This window comes from Amphiura filiformis, chromosome 10, assembly GCF_039555335.1.
Source record: "Amphiura filiformis chromosome 10, Afil_fr2py, whole genome shotgun sequence".
In the NCBI taxonomy this organism is placed as follows: domain Eukaryota; kingdom Metazoa; phylum Echinodermata; class Ophiuroidea; order Amphilepidida; family Amphiuridae; genus Amphiura; species Amphiura filiformis.
In genome coordinates this window covers 20,894,693-20,907,385 of record NC_092637.1, presented here as the reverse complement: position 1 = coordinate 20,907,385, position 12,693 = coordinate 20,894,693, and the positions used below count along the sequence as shown (strand labels likewise).

The window sequence follows — 12,693 nt, the reverse complement described above, 5'->3', positions numbered from 1 at the left end:
GAAAGAAAGAAAGAAAGAAAGAAAGAAAGAAAGAAAGAAAGAAAGAAAGAAAGAAAAGAAAGAAAGAAAGAAAGAAAGAAAGAAAGAAAGAAAGAAAGAAAGAAAGAAAGAAAGAAAGAAAGAAAGAAAGAAAGAAAGAAATAAGAACTTGAAGAAGGGAGGAGAGAGAAGGAGAGCGAGGGGTGATAAAGTTCATGTAGGCCTAGGAAAGAATAAGTACAGAGAAAGAAACGAAAGGAATGATAAATAACCACATAACAACACTAAAGCAGCCATTCGATGACACCAATGCCGTTATGCGTTACGTAATTAAAACACCCAGTCAGATATATTTCGCACCTGCCAAACACAAATCACCCAATCTCATGTTGATTGGCAACATTTTCCAATATGTCAGGGCTCTAATCGGAAAAAATAGAACAATAAACCCTGCAGATCGTTGGTTCCAACAACATGATCAGCGATGGCAGATTTGTGTTGATCCGTGATGGAGAATTTATGAGTTGCTCTCTCTTGCTCAAGTTCAAACTTTCGCACCTGCTTTTGATGTTCCTGGAGTCTTACACTAAAACAGCACTCGGTTTTACCAATTTATGATTTTGGAAAAAACTGCTTCGGCTTTTTAAAGATGATCTGACTTGTCGACAAACATGTTGCGTCAGTCTAGTTCTTGAGTTTGCTAACTGTTTAAGAAACCATGTTTCCGAAAAAGCACTCGATTTATAGTGCGATACGCACAGGCACAACGCCTAGACGTTGATCCACAACCCTCAGCACACTTTATCAGCTTCGTTGGTCTTACCATTATTGACAAGGCTTTACGGAATTGTTGCTCTTTTTGCTCCTTGACATCCTCCTCTCTGACTATTGCATCACTTGTGTCACATAAGGTCCTGATAACACCATGTTTCTAATGAAGCGGGTGATGTAAAGAGAACTGTAGATATTGATCGGTGTACGGTTTTTTTTCTGTAAATGGTGCCTCTCGTGCCTCAAACTACCAGCTTGCAACTTTATAGCTCATGGGAGTTGGTCACAAATATGATCAGATGAGTCAATACCTTATGCATTATATTAGCTAGATTCCTAACTTCCTTGCCACCCCCCCCCCCTTACATTGCGAGTAAGATATTTTAACTTCGAAGCTGGTCTGTCACTTTCGGCAAATACTTTCTGCCTCCCGATGAGGTTTTTAACACGATCATTCATCCATGGTGGCACTATTTGGTGATCATGATTTCATCTAAATTTTAGTACTTGGTAGAAACCATGTGTTTTAATTGGTTCGAACATCCGGCTCTTTATATATAATTCAGTCCAGGTTTGGTCTTGAATCCACCTGTTGGAAACATGTTGGAATCAGTTATGGTTTGAAGTGTCTTTTTGATTTTAAGTATTGATTTGTCAGGATTGTCTTGTTATAAACCAGCTGACACAGTTGATGATCACTTCGCCCAACAGGAGCGGTAACAAAAGTATTGTTATATAGACCGTTAATAGTCAGATCCAAAATAGATTGTTCCCTCATAGATGTCTTGACCACATCATTAACCAAGACAGAACGAATATCGTCACCAAGAATTGCAATACCAGCTTAGAACAAAGAGCTTTTAATACATATAGAGTCGCAATAGATTATATAATGCTTTGTTCGTTTGGTGCCGATTAGAAGTTGCGACAGGCTATTCATAAAAGTGGTACCATTGTTTCGAACAAAGGGGTTCCGCCATTAAATTGGTCACTGATCCGGCATCATATATAACGCTCTACACAACAGGCGAGTATCAATAAGTGACCACATTACAGTCATGTGTAAGGGCAGTCATGTGTAAAGTGGTACCATTGTTGTCACGTATCCCAAATGTGTGCTTGTGTGGGTCTGAAGTCTAAAAGGAGGCTTTAGCTGTCGATGCAATCATCTTTACCACCCACCTGGCTTTAGGCGCTTCATTTAAATAAATTGAATGCTCTTGCTGATCGATTACACATTAGAATGTATGAAGGCTGCTATGTACACATATCTATATTACACTATAATGGTAATCGCTATACGTATACATGTAAGTATATAAGTGTAGGCCTATAAAGGTTGGTTTAAAGATATTTCCATTTAATTTAATTTTAAGGAGATGAAAATGATGGGAATGAGAGAGGGATGGTGAGAGGGGACATGAGAGCGAGGGAGTGATAAAGTGTAGGCCTAGGAAAGAATAAGTACAGGGAAGGGAAAAGAAAGGAATGCTGAATACATTTAATAATAATTATTAGGCCTATATGATAACTAAACACATAACAGCACTGGGCAGCCATTCGATGATGTCAATGCCTTTATTCGTTACGTAATTAAAACGCCTTGTCAGATGTATTTCACACTTGCCAAACACAAGTCACCCAATTTCAAAAACTGGACGTTGAATGTACGCTCTCATGAATATTGATTGGCAACATTTTCCAATATGTCAGCGCTCTAATCGGAAACAATAGAACAATAGACCCTGCAGAGCGTTGGCTTAGAATATGTAAGTCATTATAAAGTCTAGCGCTGACAACAAGCAGGTACGGGCTATTTGAGTCTAATTGAACGTATGCTTCACATACTGCCAGATCACATACTGCCAGATACAGATCTTGGTAGTTTGGAAATAAAGGATAATTGTCTAATCTTTACAGCTATATAATATTCCTAGGCTTGTGGAAACGTGATCACATGATGATATGTGATTCACTGTACCGTGTAATGGCAGTGAATGTAGGGTCTTGTGTTTCTTGTTAAGTAAGATTTAATGCGAATATATCTCAAATTACATCTAACTAATCTAATATACATCAGTATGTCTGGGTTTTATTCGTACCATGTCTGATATAATACATTATGCAAAGGTTGATCAAAATTTAATAAAATGTGCTTATTGACTAAAGGTCAGAGTACGAAATAGCATTTACCTTGCGATCAAGTTTTGTCTGCCAACTTCATTGACTTTATGCCCTAGAATCACTCTTGTTTTCTCTTTTCTTTTCATAGGCCTACACTTGTTTTGATAGGTGAGCTTAATGTAACCAAAATCTATGATATAACTCAAAATTTGTTTAATAAAGGAAAAATAACGAAAGAATCCCTAGCAAAACAAGTTTTGTATTTCAATCCAGTCTACATTAGATTTCAAAACTTATCCTTCACAAACTTCATGTTTCTCCATTTTCTATAATTATTGTGAAGTAACTACCGTTTTACAGTCCAAAGGCATATCAAGTACACTTAACTGGCTTTTGTTAAATCTGATTAGTGATAAAGTCAGGAATCAGAACTATGTTGAATGGTTCTTGACCTAAATTCCGTCACAAGAAGTCGTGCCTGAAATATAAAAATAAGTACATGTCTGTGTTAAGACTCTCGTGTGTTACTGAGATTGTAAAACAGTATCATTTAAAAACTATTTAGGGGAGGTGCAATAATTATGTGTACCCCTGGGTGAATGATAGAGGGGCAAAGATATTTTGGCAGGCCAAAAGGGGGGGCAAGCATTTTTTGGCAGGTCGAAAGGAGGGGTCGAAGCGATTTTTGGCAGGTCGAAAGGGGGTGCAAGCGATTTTTGGCACAGATATTTTCGGCACCATTTCTATATTTCGCCCTAAAAAGGTGTAGGAAAACGTTAAGAACACATTCAATTATGCAAAATGTCCTGTTCGCTGCGCTCGCATTATATGATAAGACAATTTAAGGTTTTACATTCGGGTTCCCCAAAATCTTGCATGTGTAAGGGGGGGCAAAGAATTTTTGGCACGTAATTATTGCACAGCCCCTTACATATGCCTAGAAAAACACTTCACCCAACAGGAAAACACATTTATTGCATCGTATTATTATATATTATTGTATAATGTTATGTTGACCTTCGATTTATGCATTGTTTCATACAACTGGAAACATTATTTAAATATTCCCAGAAAAACACTTATTGGCTGATTTTATTGTTAATATTTATCAATATACTGTATTGACTCAGATTATAATGTAAATATTAGTGCCGCGTTTATTTTTCTACTTAATGTTTTTCTTTCATTCGTCCAAAGACCATAAAATGGCATACATAAAGAGCCAGAAAGCTGTAATTCACAATCACCTGCTCCACAAAATGAGCATAAAGTCGCCACGGCTCTACAGAAGATACAGTTCATTGATCATGACAAAATTCAATAGAAAACAAAAAGAAATTCTGGAGGAAATATTGATATTAAAGCAATCTTAAGGGATCTGGAATGAGCGTTTTGAGCGTTTCGACAGTATTTTGTGAGACATTAGAGCACATCAGACATATAGAATTGCATTCTGAATACGAAGAATGGCTTTTGGTGTTTTGGGAAAAAAATACGAAAGGTCAAAATGTTCAATTGATCGTCGGATTTTATCCCACCTACATACACTTTAAGTATAAATCATCAGATTTATAAAGTTTACTTCGAGTACTGTTAAATATCAAAAATATCAATTTTTAATCAATTGCCATAAAATGTGTTTACATTGCGAATTTCAAAACATCTAAATTATTTGATATCAGAAGGACATTCTTCGTATTCAGAATGCAATTCGATATGTCTGATGTGCTCTAATCTCCCACAATAAATACTGTCGACACGTTCATACCCCACCCCTTAACATGTTTGGTATGATTTTAAAGGGTATAGAAATAAGGATTTCAAATCTGGAACATCTGAGACATTTGTTTTGTCAACTTTATGCTCATTTTGTGAGAGCTGGTCATTGTGAGTTAAGGCTTTCTGGTTCTCAAACCTCGACATGTATATGCAGGCCTATTATATTATGTTGACCTTCGATTCGATTCACGCTTTGTTTTTCATAACTGCAAAAAATATTTAAATATTCCTAGAAAAACACTTCAACCAACAGAAAAACACACTTATTGCATCATATTGGCTGATTTTACTGGTAATATTTTTCAATATACTCATGAGAAGATTACAATGTAAATATTAGTGTTGCGTTTAGGTGTTATTATAAAAATCGAGTGGGGAAATTCAGTGTTATTCTTTCCATGTTCGTATGTTCTACTTAAGTTATATGCGGGATGTATGCTTATGTTGCACTTCAGAGGTGTATATAGTATAGCACAAACTGTCGCTCTTTTACCCAGTTTTGCTGGTATTACGTACCAGGTATTAGGCAAATTTAATACAATTCAGAACTTTAGTTCAGTAGTTAAAACATTGCCGGAGGTATTATTCTCGTTTTCTCTTTTCCATTTAAAAATCCTACTCTTGTTTTGAGGAACGTATTAGAAGTTTAATACATACTTAAAAACAAGCTTAAACCAACCAACAATGAATGACTAAACATGAGCAGCCCCAGCTAGCTAAATAACGTTTCGCAGCACATCCATGCATTGGATTGTAAAACCTTATCTTTTGCAAACTTGTTAGCGACTAAAGTAACTACCATGTCACAGTCAGAAAACATTCAAGCACACTTACAATGTAAGTACCTCTCGTTCTATTTTAGTCTCAGTCGTGGTAAAGTCCTGAATCTGAATTACGCTGATTGATTTCTTTCGAATGCTTCTCGGCTTTTCCATTGCAAGACCTAATACATGTCTATGTGTCTATCAATAATTTTCTCAAAATTCCTGTGTATTTCTCAGTTTTAGATAAAGGGTGTTTGATTATGTTACACTTCACAGGTGTATAGAATAGCACAAACTGTCTCAATTGTTGTTGTTGTTTTTTTTGTTTTTTTTTTGTTTGTTTGTTTTTTTGTATTTTTTTTTTAAATACTTTAGGATAATACTGTTGCCCAATTTTGCTGGTAAGCTCCGCCCAGATTTCAAAAATGTGGGAGATTGGACCGGATTTTGAGAACATAAAATGGGGTCTCTACACCTAAAATTGACCTTCGTTCAATGCTTTAAAGACTGCCGGAGGTATCACTCTCGTTTTCTCTTTTCTATTTAAACTCCCACTATTGTTTTGAGAAAGGTATTAGGCAAATTTAATACATACTTAAAAGCAGGCTTAAACCAAAAAATTAATAAATAAACATGAGCAGCCCCAGCTAGCTAAATAACGTTTCGGAGCACATTGGATTGTAAAACCTCATCCTTTGCAAACTTGTTAGTGACTAAAGTAACTACCATGTCACAATCAGAAAACATTCACTCTTTTCTCTTCTCCATTTAAAATCCTACTCTTGTTTTGAGGAAGGTATTAGGCAAGTTTAATACATACTTAAAAGCAGGCTTAAACCAAGAAATGAATAAATAAACATGAGCAGCCCCAGCTAGCTAAATAACGTTTCGCAGCACATCCATGCATTGGATTGTAAAACCTCATCCTTTGCAAACTTGTTAGCGACTAAAGTAACTACCATGTCACAGTCGGAAAACATTCAAGCACACTTACAATGTAAGTACCTCTTCTTCTATTTTAGTCTCAGTCGTGGTAAAGTCATGAATCTGAACTACGCTGATTGATTTCTTTAGAATGCTTCTCGGCCTTTCCATTGCAGAACATTAAAGTCGTGTCTAAAATAATACATGTCTATGTTATCAATCATTTTCTCAAACCTCACTGTGTGTTTCTCAGTTTTACATAATCTGGGATAATATTGTTACCCAGTTTTTCTGGTAAGCTCCGCCCAGATTTCAAAAATATGGGATTCTAGACCGGATTTTGATAATATAAAATGGGGTCTCCACAACTAAAATGGGCATTCGTTCAATGCTTCAAAGACTGCCGGAGGTATCACTCTCGTTTTTCTATTTAAACTCACACTATTGTTTTGAGGAAGGTATTAAGCAAATTTAATAAAATTATAAACTTTGCAAGGTATGTTCCGTCAGATTTATAAAATCTGTCGTTTTTTAATTGTTTTTTACATAATTTGAGATAATTGTTACCTATTTTTTATGGTAAACTTTTGAGAACATAAAAGAGAATCCTGGTACTAAAATGAGGCTTTAGTTCAGTAGCTAAAACATTGCCGGGATGTATTATTCTCGTTTTCTCTTTTCCATTTAAAAATCCTACTCTTGTTTTGAGGAAGGTATTAGGCAAGTTTAATACATACTTAAAAACAAGCTTAAACCAAAAAATTAATGAATAAACATGAGCAGTCCCATCTAGCTAAATAACGTTTCACAGCACTGCATTAGATTGTAAAACCTTATCCTTTGCAAACTTGTTATCGACTAAAGTAACTACCATGTCACAATCAGAAAACATTCAAGCACACTTACAATGTAAGTACCTCTTGTTCTATTATAGTCTCAGTCGTGATAAAGTCATGAATCTGAACTACGCTGATTGATTTCTTTAGAATGCTTCTTGGCCTTTCCAATGCAGGACATTAAAATCGTGTCTAAAATATCAAAGTACATGTAGGCATACATGTTATCAATTATGTTCTCAAACCTCCTTTGTGTTTCTTAGTTTGGTTTCGATTTCTATGATTTAGTGTATATGTAACTTGACTTGGTTTCTTCTTCCATAATATCTGTGCATTATACTTCTTTCAACGGGTTTAGGTTAAGGGTGTATTTTAATTTAGTTATTTAATTAGTTGTGCATAATAGTGTCCGAAAGGTCGCGCAATCGTTTTTTGATTCGTATAACGGTAGTTATAGACAACAATAATAAATATACTGTCAATAAGTTCCCGCAACTATGGTGTATCTCCGCTCATGCATGACTTTGATTGATGACTGAATTACGATAAATACGAGTTTGTACTTTTGTCTTTCAAAACAAATATGCATTTGCGATTTTGAATACTTGAATATGTAATGACATTAGCATAAACACAATAGCGTATGGACACTGCTTGCTTAATGGTTAGAAGTAGTCAAGAAAATCTCGTGCCAAATTGAGGTATTGTTACATAATTCCAAATATCTCGAGAATAAAAGTATGGAATCCGGCGCGGTTTTGCAACTTTATAGACCGATAACGTAGGATTGATGCTATAGGCCTACTATTTTGAGATCTATACCATTTTTATTAAAGATAAGGAATCATGTTGAATATCTCCTATTTTGAGTAGGTTTTTTCACCCATTGTTCTTTACATAATAAGAGATAGCCAGATAAATCGACGACAAAATTTAACAAATGGTACCTGGTTTGATTGGGTAACTACTTATTATTAAAAAGGGAGGTCCCAGTGTTGAAATCACAAACATTTCTTTCTTAATGAACCCTTTGTTTTCAAAAGTCATGCTTTTGTAATCAAAGTAGCACACCATATTGGATTGAATAAGAAATTTGAATTGGTTGTTTGTTTCGAAAGGTTTGTATAATTTTACCATGAGACTTAGTATAGCAATTCACTCACACTGCTACTGTCAAACCTTGTATAAGTCATATTTTTCTCTTTTTCATAAACTTTTGGTACATTTAATCATGCATACCATCAACGCATGCGCATATTTCTATTTTTATTGCAACAATTTCTATTGTCCAGACTATGATCTCTCTTACCATACCAATAATCATATTCGTTTTGTTTCATTTTGATTCTTGTGTGTACCTTGTGTGCTCTTCTCTCGCGATTTTTACACCATTTTTGTTTGTAGGCCTATTTTTGATGAAGTTCAAAGACGATCCCTTTTCTCATCTGTTGATGGATACCTTTTCTTCTTTCACAAATATTAATTGAATATACTCAAATTACCTCATACCAAAAATAAGGCTTGTAAACTGCTTTGTTACTTTGTTATGCTTCTTTTTATCACACGTTCCTCAACTACAATTCAAATTTTCCGCCAATGTTGACAATTGTCAATGTACATATAGCAATGACTTTATGCAAATGAGATTACGTAAATAAAGGTACGCTAATACCAGGGCCGTTCCGACCATTAGGCCAGGTAAGGCGGTCGCCTAGTTGGGCGGCAAACGCAGAGGGGCGCACAAAAACCAAAACAAAGGGGGGGCGAAAAAGAAAAAACGGGAATGAAGGGGGTGTGCTCTTATTTTCTGGAATAGACCATTTGGATAGGGAAAGTTTGTGCTAAATTTGACACATAAGCTTACAGTCGTACCGTAACACGCATTGGCGCTGGTATTAAATTCCAATTTTCGTTGCTTTATTTACCTCAGTTGTTCGGCTCAAAATTAAAAAGAGATATATCTGACAGTAAAGCCTTACTTTTTATGGAAAAGAAATACTAAATTAATTCTATTTTTCATAAAAAATGTTACGATATGGCTTTAATACATTAAATTACTGTATGATAGAAAAATATTTGTTTTAAAATGATATTATTATGTCAGCAGTAGAAAACAGGTGAATTGGTTTTGTGACGTGTCATGTCAAAAGGAGACACTTTTGAGCAGGTTATCAATTTTGAGGTTTTTACATATCTTAAATATAGAGATATTTTGCTCCACAACGCTGTTTTCCACAATGAAATCTGACATTCTTAAGCAAAGATAATGAGTTCGTAATTATAAAATTGGAAATTGAGATATCGGCCTTTAAAAATGTTATTGACAATGTTGAGAGTAGGAATTACCTTGAAAAATGTCTCACAAAATACAAGATGCCAGTTATATTCCGGTCTGAAACTATCAGACAATATTTTTAACATTATAACATCACAAATTCGCAACAAACCCAAATGAAAAAAATCACCCCCGGCGGGCAGATTTTTGGCTATTTCTCCATTTAAGATCCTGCCCAAAAGTGCCTACTTTTGACATGACACGTCACATATCGGCTAAAACTTTTTTTAAAGCAAACATATATCGTTCAAATTACTAGCTTACGGACACAATGTCTTAAATTTTCCCCTATCAGATTTTAACGTAGCAGATTGTAATTCGGCATTAACTCTCTTCACGCGGGTGTCGACTGCAGACGACAAGTTTCAATTTTTTTTTTTAATTCAAAAATTTCAAAAAGGTAAATTTTCATGACCATATTTGGAATCAGCTTGAAAAATGCAATAAAATGAATACAAACAAGCCTAGTATTGGTTCAGTAGTTCTTAAGATAGCTCTTGATATTTTGAGAAAATATTTCAAAACTTGAAATTTTTCCACTGAAGCGCATGGATAGCACGTAGAGCATTAACGTAGGAAGCAACGGCAACAGACCTGTGTAGACATGAACGACGAACTAGCCATTTGATAGTCAAATAGGGACTCTTTAAGAACTTTAATGTATTTCAAGTAGCTAAGGGCTGGGAAGAATATTCTTCCCAGCTATGGGGGTAGGCAAAATACAAACATATTCAAGGTCCATGGGAATGACCCAAGAAACTAGAGTTGTGTGCTAGAAGCGTTACTTTATATGAAAATGAATGAAAGTCGGAGTAGTTGATGGGGTAAATATTTGAATGGTACATGTTCCACTCGGGGCTCAAAATAGCTACTTTCCATCACGCAGAATATCAAATGCATGTAACAATTCAAGCTCAGAAGCGTTTAGCAGAAACATGTAAGGCCAAATAAAAAAATAAACATGTTTCACGTCCCCTCCGCTTCCTTTTTTGAGGTTTCTTCAATTTTATTTTTATTTTTTGAAATTTAGTTTTAGCTTTTCAAAAAATATGTCTAGGAAGTAGAGATGCTTTCTATAGCCTTGCTAATATACAAGAAACACTTTTATTAGGTTTTGTGATAGTTAGAGGGGGCATATCTCTCAGAACAACAAATAAAAAGAGGCCTCCTCCTTTTTCCAGGCATTATTGTATACGCTAAAACACCTGTAATTATGGGTATTTACACTGATTTTGCGATAAAAATAAAAAATAAAAAGCCCCCTCTTCCTCCTTTTTTTCAAAAACCTAGACGTGAAACATGTTTTTAATTTTACTTGGCCTAATCAAATTTCTTACAGCATCAAAATACAAATTTGCCTCTTGTATAATCATGCCTCGAAAATGATGTTGAAGCGGGTTGTCATTTCTGAATAATTAATTATAAAAGTAAAATAAAAGTAAATGGTTAGTGTGAAAAGTCTGAGAGGAATTTCGCAAATTAGTGACTCGAGTCGAAGACCATTGTAGGGCAAATGCATTGGGCTATTCCAGTTAAAATCCATACAGCCGCTGTGAAAGACATTACCTTAATATCCCACATATTGGGTGCAGATTTCGAATGGGTTGAAGATTTCACAATACAAGAGTACACAAGAAAGTGCCCTTTTCTTGTGATTGTGAAAAAGTTGTTAAAGTTTCGACTGGAAGTAACTTATAAGATTTAATAAAAAGGTGTTTTAGGTTGGTTTTTATACATCCAAATTTTGAGATACGAGCACCTTAGCAGAGCCTTCAGGACCTTTAGCCGACATATGGGCCTCCTTTAAATTTCCAGCCTTGAAATCTTTTCAACAGCTTATCACTATATTTGTGTATATTCTCAGTCATCCAGGTAAATAAAATATCAAGTTGATTTAATTAAAATCTAGTCAACTGGACTTACTATTTATTGACTGGCGACGTTTCACATCCTATCCTGGATCAGACGGCTTGAGGAAGCATCCAGGATAGGATGTGAAACGTCGCCAGTCAATAAATAGTAAGTCCAGTTGACTAGATTTTAATTAAATCAACTTGATAACAGCTTATCACCCATTTCCATTCGAATCGATACATATTATTATGATCTGATTTATCGTTTTGACCTAAACAAGCAAGAATCGGGTTCAAATTCGGTACCCACGGAAGGCTGATACTTACCGAGGCTATCAAGGTTACACATGATGCAAAAGGAATTACACCAATACGGACACTCTTATCTTTATGGGGACCAAGTGTGTTTAAGTGTGTAAAACTTGTGGGGACGTTACAAGTTCTGTACTATCTCTATGGGAACAAAATGTTCCCACAATCAGGTCCCCATAATGCTGGGGATGGGGTTGGGTTGGATTGGATGTTGTTAGTTGTATAGTTGTTTGTTTCAATGTTACAATATTGGTGCTGATTAAGCTGCTGCCTACAAATTGCATTGTGTCTGTTTAGGTGTGTTTAATGTACAATTTAGCTATTTGACATGCGAGTCACCATTAGAGTTTGAAATAAAACCTTCCTTTTTTTCTTTTTCTTTTTTTAAATGCATACCCTGTGAAGACTTGCTCACAAGGAGGTGGACTTCACACCGTATGCCCAATAGATCGCTGTTAAGCATATTTAGTTTATGGAAACGTGGCTTTTGCCCCCCCCCCCCTTCCCTCAAACTAAACACGGCCCCATAAGGATAGTACGGATAAGTGTCCCCATAAAGATACAAATTTCCGGGCGAATAGTAGTGTGCTCCCTTAACAATTATTCACCAGTGAATCTTCCGTTTACTCTCCCTTAGACAAAGTTGAGTTTGCACTTTTCACTTTCAAACTTAAGTTCCTCCTGTTGTTTGCTATGTGTCACATAAACAGGTTGTCATATAGACTGAGGCAGTGGCAATGCATAACCCACATGCGATGAGTCAATGAGTTACAGAAGAGATGGGTTAATGAAATAAGAAAATCTTGCACAATTTCTACGAATAACCCTTGGCTGATGGATTTAATTGTTATGTGTTCTGTCTACATGGGGTGTGCTACAGGCACAGTTTGACTGAGTTCGATTCGGCTAACAATTGGGAAATAATATATTCTTAAGGTACTTGTTACGTAATTTATTGCACCCAATCTGGCAGCCAGTTTATTCAAGATGTCAACCCCAAAATATCCAAGAAGAGC

At 35.5% G+C, this 12,693-nt stretch overlaps 1 protein-coding gene across 1 annotated transcript in view; it reads left to right on the top strand.

The window, feature by feature from the left end:
- Positions 1 to 12,693, top strand: part of LOC140162636 (adenylate cyclase type 8-like) — a 177,496-nt gene that overhangs the window by 124,333 nt on the left and 40,470 nt on the right. The gene's annotated exons all lie outside the window — the stretch shown is intronic.